This window comes from Cornus florida, unplaced genomic scaffold (assembly GCF_030987335.1).
Source record: "Cornus florida cultivar Cherokee Brave unplaced genomic scaffold, ASM3098733v1 CherokeeBrave_3.0.0_Hap2_Chr01, whole genome shotgun sequence".
Classification (NCBI taxonomy): Eukaryota; Viridiplantae; Streptophyta; class Magnoliopsida; order Cornales; family Cornaceae; genus Cornus; species Cornus florida.
The window spans coordinates 23329774-23342527 of NW_026775571.1; the positions used below are offsets into that span (position 1 = coordinate 23329774).

At 37.9% G+C, this 12754-nt stretch overlaps 1 pseudogene; it reads right to left on the minus strand.

The window, feature by feature from the left end:
* Positions 1–804: 804 nt before the first annotated feature.
* On the minus strand, positions 805–903 carry LOC132284043 (small nucleolar RNA R71; annotated as a pseudogene).
* Positions 904–12754: the final 11851 nt, after the last annotated feature.

The window sequence follows — 12754 nt, forward strand, 5'->3', positions numbered from 1 at the left end:
TGTATGTGGAGATTTGTTGATTGATTTGTTGTGGAGGCGAAGTGTTTGTTACTTGCTTATTTCTTGTTATTGTCTTTGCTAGTGCATGCATGGTCGTAGGTCATTAAATCCTACTCTTGTCCCTATTAATTTTCATCTTGAATTGGTTATTCGTAATCCTAGGGGAAGAGGTAGTTCTCATTACTCCATTTCACCAATGGAGAATTTGAATGACAACCACGTGGAGGACCTTGGTCACATAGACCAATAAGGCATCCTCCACCTTAATGTGCATCATGAAAACATCTAAGTACCATTAAGCATGCCTAGACCATTTATTCCACGACAACAATAAGGTCAAATTCCATTAGGATTGCCTCAACCAATATTTGCTCCACAACTTCCTATGGTTCAAGCTAACCATGGTGTTTGAGTAGCACCACCGGTTGTAAATCCCCCTCTTTCTTTAAGAGACCATTATGTGCCTAATTAATATAATGCACCCACTTGCATTCAATTGCCACCATTTAGAGCACATCACTAAGAAATCAAACCACAAACCATTCAAATGCTTCCTAACTATCATGGACTTCCAAGTGAAGAACCTTATACGCATTTGGATGAGTTTCTTGAAGTGTGTTCCATCGTGAAATACACGGGCATGCCGAAAAAAGTTTTTAGACTTAAACTTTTTTCTTTCACCCTTAAAGACAAGGCAAAATATTGGTTCAACAATCTTAGGCCTTTTTCGATAACCTCTTGGACGAAAATGTAATAAGAGTTCTTAAAAAAGTACTATCCGATTTCTAAGACCAATGCTATGAGAACTTCAGTTAGAGAATTTTCTCAAGGGGATGGGGAAATGTTTCATGAGGTATAGGAAAGATTCAATGACTTGTTTAGGATGTGCCCACATCATGACATACCTAAATGGCAATTAGTTTAATATTTCTTTGAAAGTTTACTGGATAATCACAAGGGTATAGTTGATGCATCTATGGGTGGTTTTTATCTTGATAAGCATGAAAATGATGTGTGGCAATTGTATGAAAGTATGAGTGATAATTCAATACATAGGTCATTATCTTCTAAAAATGGTAGAAACCTAGGTGGAAGGAAGAATGTCGGCTTATATCAAGTTGACAACTCTAATGACATAGCCGCTAAGATGAAATCCTTATCTCAAAGGTTTGATCAATCAAAATTCGGCGAATCAAGTATCTTCCTCTCCTACTCATATTCATCATCGTGCATCTAATGAATCTTGCATGACTTGTTCAAGTGTCTTGCATTCTACTTCCAATTGTCCCCATGGACAAGTGCAAAGTGAGCCCCATGAGCAAGTCAATGCTACATTTGTTAATCAAGGGATTAATCCTTATGGCACTCATTACAATTCAAGTTGGAGAAACCATCTGAACTTTTCTTGGAAAAGCCAAGGGGAAGGCTCAAACCTTCCCTAAGGTGGTTTTCAAGGAAAGTATGTTCCGCCTCTAATGCAAGGCCAAGGTTTCCAAGGTTTTAAATCATCATTATTTCAATCACATGGAAACAAATTCTCTAATTCTCATTTCCCTAATCAACCATCATATTCTCAAGGAAATTCTAGGAGTCCCGCCTTTCAAGAGAAAGTCTTAACCGTTCTAGGCACTCTAGAGGTGAACACTCAATTGCTTCATTCCCATTCTCAATCCAGTACTAAGCTAGAAACCCAAGTCAGGCAAATAGCTAGTACCTTAAATGCTAGAGAGGAAGGGAAAATGTCGTTGAATGGATCACCAAAGCAATAATATGTTGTGGAGACTCATTCCTCATCGGTAGGTCCCATAACTGAGCATGTCAATGCGGTAACAACCTTGAGAAGTGGGAAGATTGTGCACAACCAAGTAGGTATTCCAAATGAAGAGAGTGAACCGGTGTAACCAAAAGTTGACACCCGTCCCATTTCTCATCATATTCCTCATTCATTGCCTATGCATGATCATTCAAATGAGAAAGTGTTAGAAAGTGATTTGAAAAGTGAGTTAAAAATTAATTTGAAAGATGAAGTGAACAAAACTTTGAAAAAGGATTTTAAAAATTCTTATGTTGAAGATTCTTCAAAGAAAATTTTGAAAAAGCTTTTGAGCCAAGAGCTCCATTTCCGAATGCCTTAAAAGGATCCATTTATCTTGATAAACAAAAGACCAATGCCAATGAAATCATTGAAATGTTTAGGCAAGTGAAGATTAATTTTCCATTTTTGGATGCAATTAAGCAAATCCAGCTTATGCCAAGTTCTTGGAAGATCTTTGCACCCAAAAGAGGAAGAATAACAGCCAAGCACCTAGTAAAGTTGTCTTCACCAAGCAAGTGAGCTCATTTTGCAACATAACACCCTCTTAAAGTTCAAGGACCTTAGTTCATCTACTACTTCTTGCACTATTGGTGACCATGTGATCAATCGGGCTCTCTTAGACTTAGGAGCCTGTGTTAACCTTCTTTCATACTCGGTATATGTCAAATTAGGCTTATGAGACTTGAAACTGACGTCAGTAGTTTTACAACTTTCCGACTGATCCATCAAAAATCCTAGGGGTATCATTAAGGATGTCTTGATTAAAATTAATAAATTCTTCTTCCCGGTCGATGTCGTTGCCATTGACACAGAACCGGTTCCAAATCCCAAGAGCCAAATTCCCGTTATCCTTGGCCGTCCTTTCTTGGCAACCGCAAATGCCAACATCAATTGTAGGACGAGGGTAATGAAAATCTCATTTGGGCATATGAAAGTGAAGTTGAATATCTTTAATCCGACCCCAAATTCATTTGACAAGTATGAAGAAGTAAGTGTTGTAGAAAAATGTCTAGACAATGAATGTGAAAGAATGGAGTCTTTGCTTTCAACCAAAATTTCAAAAAGTTCATCTTCGACCTTAAAACTAAAGAATGATGTTTCAAAAACTTGCTTTGAAAGGGCATGGAAGCCCAAAGAACACATTGATAAAAGGACCAACAATCTCCTTTGAACCTAATCCAACAAGTTCTTTAGGGAACCATTTGTTGGGTGGAATTCAAAGTACCTATCACCCCATTAAGGAGGGGATGCATTACAAGATGTTTGATCCGGGCTAAAAAAGCCCAATGTCTTGCTAGAGACGTTAAAGACTAGTAAATGCTTTGTAGGGTTTACAACCCTATTCCTCTCTCATTTCTATTTTACCTTTCATTTCTTGCGTCATCTAGATATGTTTTGGAATTCACACACATGGCTAGAATTTTGATTGAGTATGCATGCACTTTCATTATGAAAATAGGCATTTTGTCCCTCCTCGATCAATCTCAAGTGAGGTTCGATCGATCGAACACCCATCCCTGCATCCAATCATTGCTCTGTTCCATCGATCTAAAATTTCCTGCATAAATCAGCTCTCTGTGTATCGATCAAAAATTTTCTTTCAATCGATCTGAGTACTCCAAGATTGATCAAAATTATCCTTAGATCGATCTTCACTCCACACTTAGAAAATTTTTGAAATCCATGAAAAAGGCCTCTCTGTGCATCGTTCGAACTTATTTGCAGGTTTTTACCTGTTCGATTGATCGAACCATTTTCTCGATTGATCTCAGCTTGATCGATCTGTACCCTTTGTTGACTTTTGCTTTGACTGCATTTTAAATTCAAATTCAAAATTGAAAAAAAAAAAAAAAAGTGAGTGTTTTCAATTTTTTTTTTTTTAAATAAAAAAAAAAATTTGGTTTATTTTATTTTATCTTGAAAAAAAAAAAAATTTATTTGTCGTTCAGTTAGGGGAGATCGATCTCAACATTTTTCAAATCGATCTATATTCAATCGATTAGAAATTTTCCCTGATCGATCGAACTAGTCAGGACTAATTTTAAAAATAAAACCCTAAGGTCAATTTGATCGATTTGTACATCGATCTCAGACCCTCATCTCATCTCCCTCGCCACTGCAAACCTCTCCCACCTTCGGCTAGATCTTCGGCGGCATTCCCGAGCCTTAAATTTCTCTCGTTCATCCCAAATCTCATCTCTCTCTCCTTCGAACCACTTCTCTCGCTAGACTTGGTAAGTTGGGTTTTTAATCTCCATTTTCAAGCCTCAATCTATATGATTTTGATGTTTCCTTGTTAGATCTTGAGATGCCATGATTATTTCTTGCCATATTTGAAGTTGTCAAGCTTTTGTATATATGTGTGTGTATATATATATATAGTTTTGTATATATATTTCATTTTCGAATTAATTTTGGGGGTCACGGGCCAAACAAGTGACCAATCTTGTTGTGTTGTTGTGTGAGAGGGCCCCATAAGCTTGCTTGGGTGCCCCCGTGCCATCCACGTCACATATCTGTGACTTTTCGAATTTCCCGTACTAGTTCGATCGATCGAAGTTTTCTTCGATCGATTATTCAAAAATTGATCAAACTTATCTCAGATCGATCTCATAGAGATTGATCTTACATTTTTGTGATCGATCAAACTTTACAGATTTGCATCCCACACTTTACACACTCTCTTTTGTGATTCCATGCTATCTCATACATGCTCAATGCCTGTGTTTTCCACATTGGATGCATTCCATACTTATATTGTTTAGTATGCTTCACTTAATGTCACTGTTTATTTAGCTCCATCATCACTTGCATAGATTCATGTTATGTGTTGTCTATCTTATTTGACAAACATTGTGATGTCCCTCATTTTTTTCGATTTTTCGAATATTTCACATTTTGGCATATTTATTCATTTCATTATCTCGAGTTGTGTGCCATGGACGGGATTACGTGTCACGAAGGTTTTATAGTGATTTGGGACGTTTTGTTGAGTTTGGAATGCATTAATATGCTTCGGGAACCATTTGGACAATTTTTGGATTTTTGGCCCGAACAACCCGTGTGGGTCCCACACCGGGATTTTTGGGTTTCATGTTATTTTCTCAATTGAAAATAATTATTTTAGATGTCGTTTATATTATTCATAAGGGTGGAATGGTCATTTGAAGAAATGGTGGCGTTGTAGTAGTTTTATGAATAAATGAGGGCATTTTTGTCATTTTGGGTGGTCACTCTTTTGACCCTTTGGAGGCTTGACACTTAGCAACCACATGGCAGCCATTACATGACTCCCCACGTAGAGGACTTCTGCAGAATTTCCTGAGGCTAATTCCATTCTTCTTCCTTCATTAAAATCACCATTGAAGGAGAAATTGAGCTTCACTTTTGGACACCATGTAGTGAGCTTTTGAGATTATTTTGTGAACAAGAAATGCTCCCAAGTAAGAGAACTTTCCATGTATATGAGTATTGAATCCATTCCCCCATCACAGACTTTTAGAAGTTGGATTAAAGGAAGGGGTTTTGGTGGTGTTACAAAGGAAGCTTTGTTCTTCATCTTCTTCCTATTGTGTGGTGATTTTGATCACTCTTTTGGTGACTTAGGAGTGTTGGTGCCAAGGGTTTGAACTCCCCTAAGGAAGGATTGTCTAACCCTCAATTCCTTTGCCTTTAGTGAGTTAATATCTTTTAATTTAAGTTGCAAACTATATAAAACTTAAACTGAAATTCTGTGCAACATGCTGAAGCTATTTTGCCGAAACTCAGGCTACTGTTTTGCTCAAATTCATGTAAATTTGTAATTTGTCATTTAGATATGATTTAATATTATGTTACTATAGTTAATTATCTTTCATTGAGAATTGGTTTCACATATATTGGTTAAGGAATGAATTTACTATGAATTTTTGAAGTTAGAGTGTTCTTGCTGGAAATTCTGGGTTGGGGCAGATTCTGTCCGAGTCTTTCTCATCAAACCTGCTTTAAATGGTATGGTATTTTGGTGAAGTAAAATTTTATCTTGAAAATATAGTCTTTAAAATTTCAATGGTCTTTGGATTCACTCAATTTGGGTGAGAATTGAATTTTCCATGATTTTTCAAAGTTGGAAGCTTCAGGCAGGAAATCTGTTTCTGGGCAGAATTTAATTCGAAGTTGTGTGTTAAAATTGTTTCAATGGGGAAAGGAATTTGTGAAAATAAATTGATATTTTCAAATTATAGTGTTTAAGCTTTCATTGGGCTTTGTAATTATTCAATTTGATAAAGAATTGAATTTTTTGTAAATTTTCAAAGTTGAAGGTAACAAGCTGAAAATTCTGTTTTGCGGACGAAAAATCTGGGGCGATTACATTTCGGTGATAATTGGGATTTTCATTCCAATTGAGGTCAGGGTTGTTCTAGAGTTCTTCTTCTAGTTGAGTATCTTATGTGAGTACATTATTGCCATAGCAATGTTGTAGCATCTCGTGGTGGGTTGCATGCATTCACTATGCATGGTATTGTGAGGATGTGGTGGGTTCCTACCTGCGTTAGGGCAATGGTTGGAGTCTATATTGTATTCATTATACATGGTATCTTATCCCAGTGTTGTTGTTACACAGTTGACATGGTATGCTGTTATGAAATTCATTTAGCATGGGTTGCTTTGCATGGTCATGGGGATGGAGGTTGGAATGAAAATGAAAGTGGGAATATTTCATTAAATGAATTTGAAAACCGAATAACAAGGGGTGCCTTATATCCGTGAGATTAGAAAATGGGAATGAATAATGATTTTAAAACTGGACAAAGGAGTGGCATTATGTCTGTGCAGTTAATAGGAATCTAGAGGAGATGTAGGGAGAGGCTCTACGCGTAGTTGTGTCACTAGAGCCCTAAATGATCACAAGGAGTTGCCTTGTATCAGGGATAGATGACCAACTCTCTTCTCGTGGTACTAGGGAGCAGCCCTGGGCAGATTACATTAACTTTTTGTGATGAAACAAGGTTTTGGAAAGTGGGAAATGTCATTTGCATTAGCATTGGCATTGGCATTGCATGGCACTTCATTTATCATATCATATTAATAGTTAAAAGGAGTAGTTGGTTGATGTTCAGGAAAAAAAGAAGTGTCATTGGCATTGTCATTACATTTCATGACACTTCATCTCGTCATGTATGTGTTGTTGTCTAGATTATCATGTTTCATGTTCCCTTTCATACATTCATTATATATGCACTCCTTATGTGTGTGGTATTTTAAGGAAGTGGTGTGAATCCTAGTATTGGAAAAAGAAGGAAAGGAAAGTGTATAAAGGTCTAGGACTAGCTCAGGTTAATGCTTGAAAATGATGTTGTAGGTGAGAATAGATGGATGGTCTTTTGTGGTACATTGGCACATCTCTAGCCGGATAGTTATAGTAACTAGAAAGGCGATACCTAGTAGGGAGGTTTATAAAAAGAGAAATGATTTAGACTCTGTTTATATGACACTTCATATTCTTCTGTGTTGACTGTTTTGTGAGACAGCATGAGTATGTGATGATTATTTTCCCTTGATTTGTATGACTCCCTTTCTGGTTCCTATTCTTTGTTTGGATTCATGGGGGTATTAAGGATTGGTGGTTAGGCATTTCCCACTGAGCTGTGGTTACTCATTCCTATCATATATATACATTTTTTTCAGGTTATGGAGAAGAGGTCATTGAGGGAGTTCCTCCACAGCCATTGATGGATGTTGGGTTCTATTTGGTTGTATATCTTTGTATAAATGGGAAATGTATATTTTGAGACCAACATGTATATAAATATTCTTCCAAATAGATTTTGTTTCATTATTGTAATTAAAGGATTATGGGGTTTTATGAATGAAACCTACTTTTATATTTTCAGATAATGTGTGGACACGGAAATGGACTTTGTGTGTGCATGTTGGGACAGGATACTTTATTTAAAATAACTTTTGAAATAAGAGATTTTCTTATTATCAGCCTTGAGTATTAAAGTTTTATCTAAAATTTTTGGACAGTGTTCCAGGGCTCGGTCAGACATTTTTGAATATGAGTATTTCTTTGTTCTGTTTTATGTTCACAACCTGGATTACGGTTTAGGGTCTTGACATACATGTTTCTATGTACTGTGCTTCATTTCTTTATAGCGGTACTAACTTATATTGCAAGTGTTTCTCTTTCTATTTTGCAGGCCATAGCTAGGGTAAAGACTGTTGCTCGTAGGCATCATCTACGCCGAGTTAGGCCCAAGATAGAGGGGCCAGGTGAGCCCTCTCATGTTCACGAGCAGCTCGAGCATCAGGCAGGACCATCTTATGTCCAGAATTCAGAGCAGCCTGTTAAGGCTGAGCAGCAGGAGCAGTTAGAGGATTATATCGAGGCAGATCCAACTCAGTCCCCCTCAACTGACTCTAGACTACAGTCTTCAGCCTCTGCATCTTCATCATCCCATGATGCTGAGCATACACCATCACCTTCCCTATCTCCGCCTCATGCACCTTAGATAAACCTCTGCCGAGATACTCACACCTTACCATGGAGCATGAGTCAGTTTTTGACATCTTTTTCTTCTCCCAGCACATTCTGACCCGGGCAGCCTACGATGATACAGACCAGAGGGGCATTTCAGCTATTCTAGTCCCTGTCACATACCTAGTTTACCCGAGGCTTGTTCGGACGTTCTTCGAGAACCTCCGACCTGCCCTGAGTAATTTGGCGGAGCTGCGCACTACGGTCGATGGCCATCCTATCAGTACTATAGTGGAGATACTGGCCAGGTCTTGCCGATGCCCACATATTTACCCTTATGATCTTGAGCTCGATTATCCCTTTCTGGAGAGGAGGCCTTCTTATGCTGACATGGCTGTGGCACTTACAGGCCATTACAGTAAGGGTGAGACATTTGCTACTCGGACCTATTTACCTGATGATCAATGGTTTTTCGATTCAGTCTTGTACCGGAACGTGTTTATGGCCGGCCATAAGATTCAGAGGCGAGGTAACTATTTAACTTCCCTGTATGCTTTCTACACAGGGTACTGGGTTTCTATTCCGGCCTTATATTGGAGCGTCATGATGAAGCTCTACGCGGACTATATCAGTAAGGCCAAGCACAAGCAGGCTAAGTACCTTCCTTTTGGCCACCTTATTACTCAGATCTTGCTATATCAGCGCTATCCATTCCATTCAGATGAGTGCCCAGAGACAGGAGCTTGCCACTTTGGCAAGAAGGACTAGAATAAGAGCTACAATGCTCTTATTAAGAGTCTTCTGGAGGACGTTATGATAGCAACTAAGGGGGTTGAGGAGGAGGAGATGGAAGCAGCAAAGCCAGTAGTAGACGATCCAGCAGTCGCACTGGCGGCTACAGTACATATGGATATTAACTTAGAGTAGGAGCCTCCAGCAGAGGATCTACAACATCACTCTCCAGTGGGGTCACCATTACATTTCCTAGAGCAAGCTCAGGATGTACATCATTTTCCTGATCCAGTGGTACCTAAGGCTCCAGCACAAACACCCAGCTTTGGAGAGCGTATCCAGGCTTTGGAGGATTCCGTAGTCTCTATCCGAGCAAACATTGTCTCTATCTAAGTTGATATTTCATCTCTTCGTATGGATGTCATGACTACGCTACGAGACATATCCCGAGATATGCACGGAGCGCGCCCTGCCCGTCCTACCTCCTCAACATGATATTCCTGATCTCTCTATCTCTATACCTTCATTTCATATATTTGTGATACATTGCTACTGTTATGATATTTTTGCGGCCAGTCTGTTGGCCCAGACATTGTGATGTACATTATTTTTATCTTTCTACACATGCTATATTTTGGATGTCATATATTTGTATTGATATATCTGTCTGTGATTAACTCCATCAGGTGCATCCCAGTAACTTCAGTGAGAGAGAGTGCTGCCCAAATTTTCAGGACCATCCTTTTTCCTCTCTCTTTACTTCAGTTCTTGTCCCATTTACACTTGCATGTCCACTGCGCACTATTATTATCCCTTTTGTTATCTAATGAGTTTTATCTAAGTTCCATCTTTTTAGTACCATAGTTAATCCCAAGTTTGGGGGGGTTATACCACCCACTTTGGATACTTGTGTCCTGGCCATTCTTTGTCTTAGCTACACTGGTATACTCTTTCCTTTGTTCTCTTTGCACATTGAGGACATTGCGCCATTTAAGTTTGGGGGTAATGATGTTAATTGTAGTATTTGCTTTCAATTCAAATTTTAAGCATGACTTGTGTATTTGAGGGATTGTCTATAATTGGTCCATAACTAGCTATGATTTTGATCTTTTGAGGACTATATTGCTTAAACTTCAAAAATTGCTTGACTTAAGAGTCCAATACTCCTTGTATGCCTTGTGGATGCCATTTATGAGTAAATTTTTCGAAAGATTGATATCTTACTTGCACTTATAGTCCACATCATCTTGATTTTGTGATTATTTTGAGATTCACTATGGGATTCTACACTAGCACAGGCGCACATTAGCATTCATTTGTGGGTACATGCTTTGTTGATTATTGAATTGGTTATGTCCAAATTGGGCTAGTAGTGCATTGAAAGCTTTCATTTTGACAAAAGTGGATAACAAACCCTTTTCATTGAGTAGCCGAGATTCTAGCTTCATCAAGCACTGAATTTCTCACGCCAAAAGGTGGAGGGCCCAAACTCTAGGTTAATAATTGAACTTGTTAAAAAAAAAAAAAAAAAAAAAAAAAATGTTGTAAAAGCAAATAAAAAAATGAGGACTTCTCCCAAAAGGAGAGAAGTGGGAAATGATTAGATAGAGGCTGTTTTGATTTGTAGCCTAGTTGATTTGAGCTTGTAAGTCCTTAGGGGTGCTTGAACGCCTAATGCCTTAAAGCCATCCAGTTTGGGAGCCAAAAAAAATAAAAAAATTGAGTGAAAAAAATAAGCGCACCTAGAACAATAAAACTTTAATAAAAGGTCCACCCTTTGTTTTAATGATCAGGACTAGATTTGTGTGCTACTATAAGGGTAATGATGTGATCATTTCTTTTGTTGGCTTAGATAGCAACACACTTGATGCCGGTCCACTCAAAAATGATTCTAGTGTTGTTTTGATCCGCATGATCATTTTCTTGATGTGTGGAGGACCATACTTGCTTGTTTGATGTTAAAATTTTAGGAGATTGCTTGGAAATGGTTGAAAAATTGCATATTTGAGGTATTTTTCTCCCAATGCTTGTTTACAATATTGGTGCCTCTTTTGTGAGAATGAGCATAATGTTTGTGGGTATCATTTCTAGAAACCCTCATGAGACTTCACTCATCCACTAAGGGTAACCTAGGTGTTTAAAACGCTTGTTGCATATGCTAAATGCAATCGTGTTCTGTACGAAAGTGGCGTTATCCATTTATTGCTTTCTAGATTCATAGTTGTATAGTTGTTCATTTCATTCCTTTACTTTATAGTTCATTGCTAGGGACTAGCAATATTAAAGCTTGGATGTGTAATAAGCGCTGAAAAGTGCGCATTTAAACCCCTTAAGCTTAGGTATTTTAGGTCTTTTATCTATCTTACTTTTCCATTTTATCGTATTATTGTCCTTTTTAGATACCTATCCTCAAAAGAAGCTAACTCAAGCTGGATGGAAGAAAGGAGCAAAGTGGAAGCAGAATAAAGCAAAGTGTGGAAATCAGCATGTTCGATCGATCTCAACAATACTTCGATCGATCGAAAATTCATCGATCTAGACTCTCCAAGATGGATCCAAGCTCTTTTGTCCTTATCCAAAGATCCCACAAAGTTCGATCGATCCAACAATTCTCAGATCGATCGAAAAGATTACATCTTATCCTATTATACCACCCTACCTACCACTTTTGTCTCTTTCCCTAAAATATCTCAGATCTGTCCTTATCCAAAAAGGCACCGCCATGGGAGAATCAATCCAGCCAAAGTTTGATAGATCTCAGCCAAGTCCGATTGATCTCAGCATAGGTTCGATCGATCGAACCCTCTCAAGTGCAAATTCAATTAATTTTCAGCTCATTAAAAGTTGTCTCATGGTGCAATCATTGGAGGAGCCCTTGTGTACGAGCCCAGACCATTGGGTGTGACATTTGAGCTACCTATATAAGGATTATGAGCTACTTTTACATATATGCTTTTAGGAGTTGATAGATACAATTTTTTATTATTCTTAGAGAGGAAGAAAAGAAAAGAGGAGGCTAGAGACACATTCTTGGGAGGTCCTTCATCTACCTCAAGAAGAAGAGCATTTCTACTATGGAGATAGCCCTTGAGGGTTGGAGGACACCATTCATGAGTGGCTAGACATCCTCTTGGAGCTAGAGTTAGCCCTAAGCATGCTTTTTTTACCTTGATTTATGTATTTTTTAGGGGATTTGTGTTGTATACATGTTTTGACCTCTTTATATACATAGATCTTATTTATTCAACGATTTGTGTGGTTTAATTCTTCCAATTGATCATTTTATTATATCCATATGTCTATGTATGCTTAGAATACTTGTTCATGTGTTTATCTCTATCTCTTGTGTTGTTGATGCATGTCTATGTGTGTTGATGCTATAGATCTAGAGATTGTCAAGACATAGTGCTTAATAGAATGCTCTTGTGGTTTATTTGATGGTTCCTACTCATTTCTTGATGGATTGTGCCTCTTCGTTAGTTTAATTAGTTTAATTTTCATGTCATTAGGTTAGATGTAGTGTAGTTACCTTAGTTGTTAAATGGGAGGACAATCTATGCTTGTTGTTTGATGTTCCATACTTATGTATGCAAGTAGTGTATTTCTCTAATTATGTGATGTGTTTGGATTGTGAGCTTAAAGAAGGATTAATGGCTTAGTTTGATATATTGTGCTATTCATTGTGTTATTTAGAAAATATATACTTAATTGGTCATCCATGCTTATTGAAACAACCACACACACTC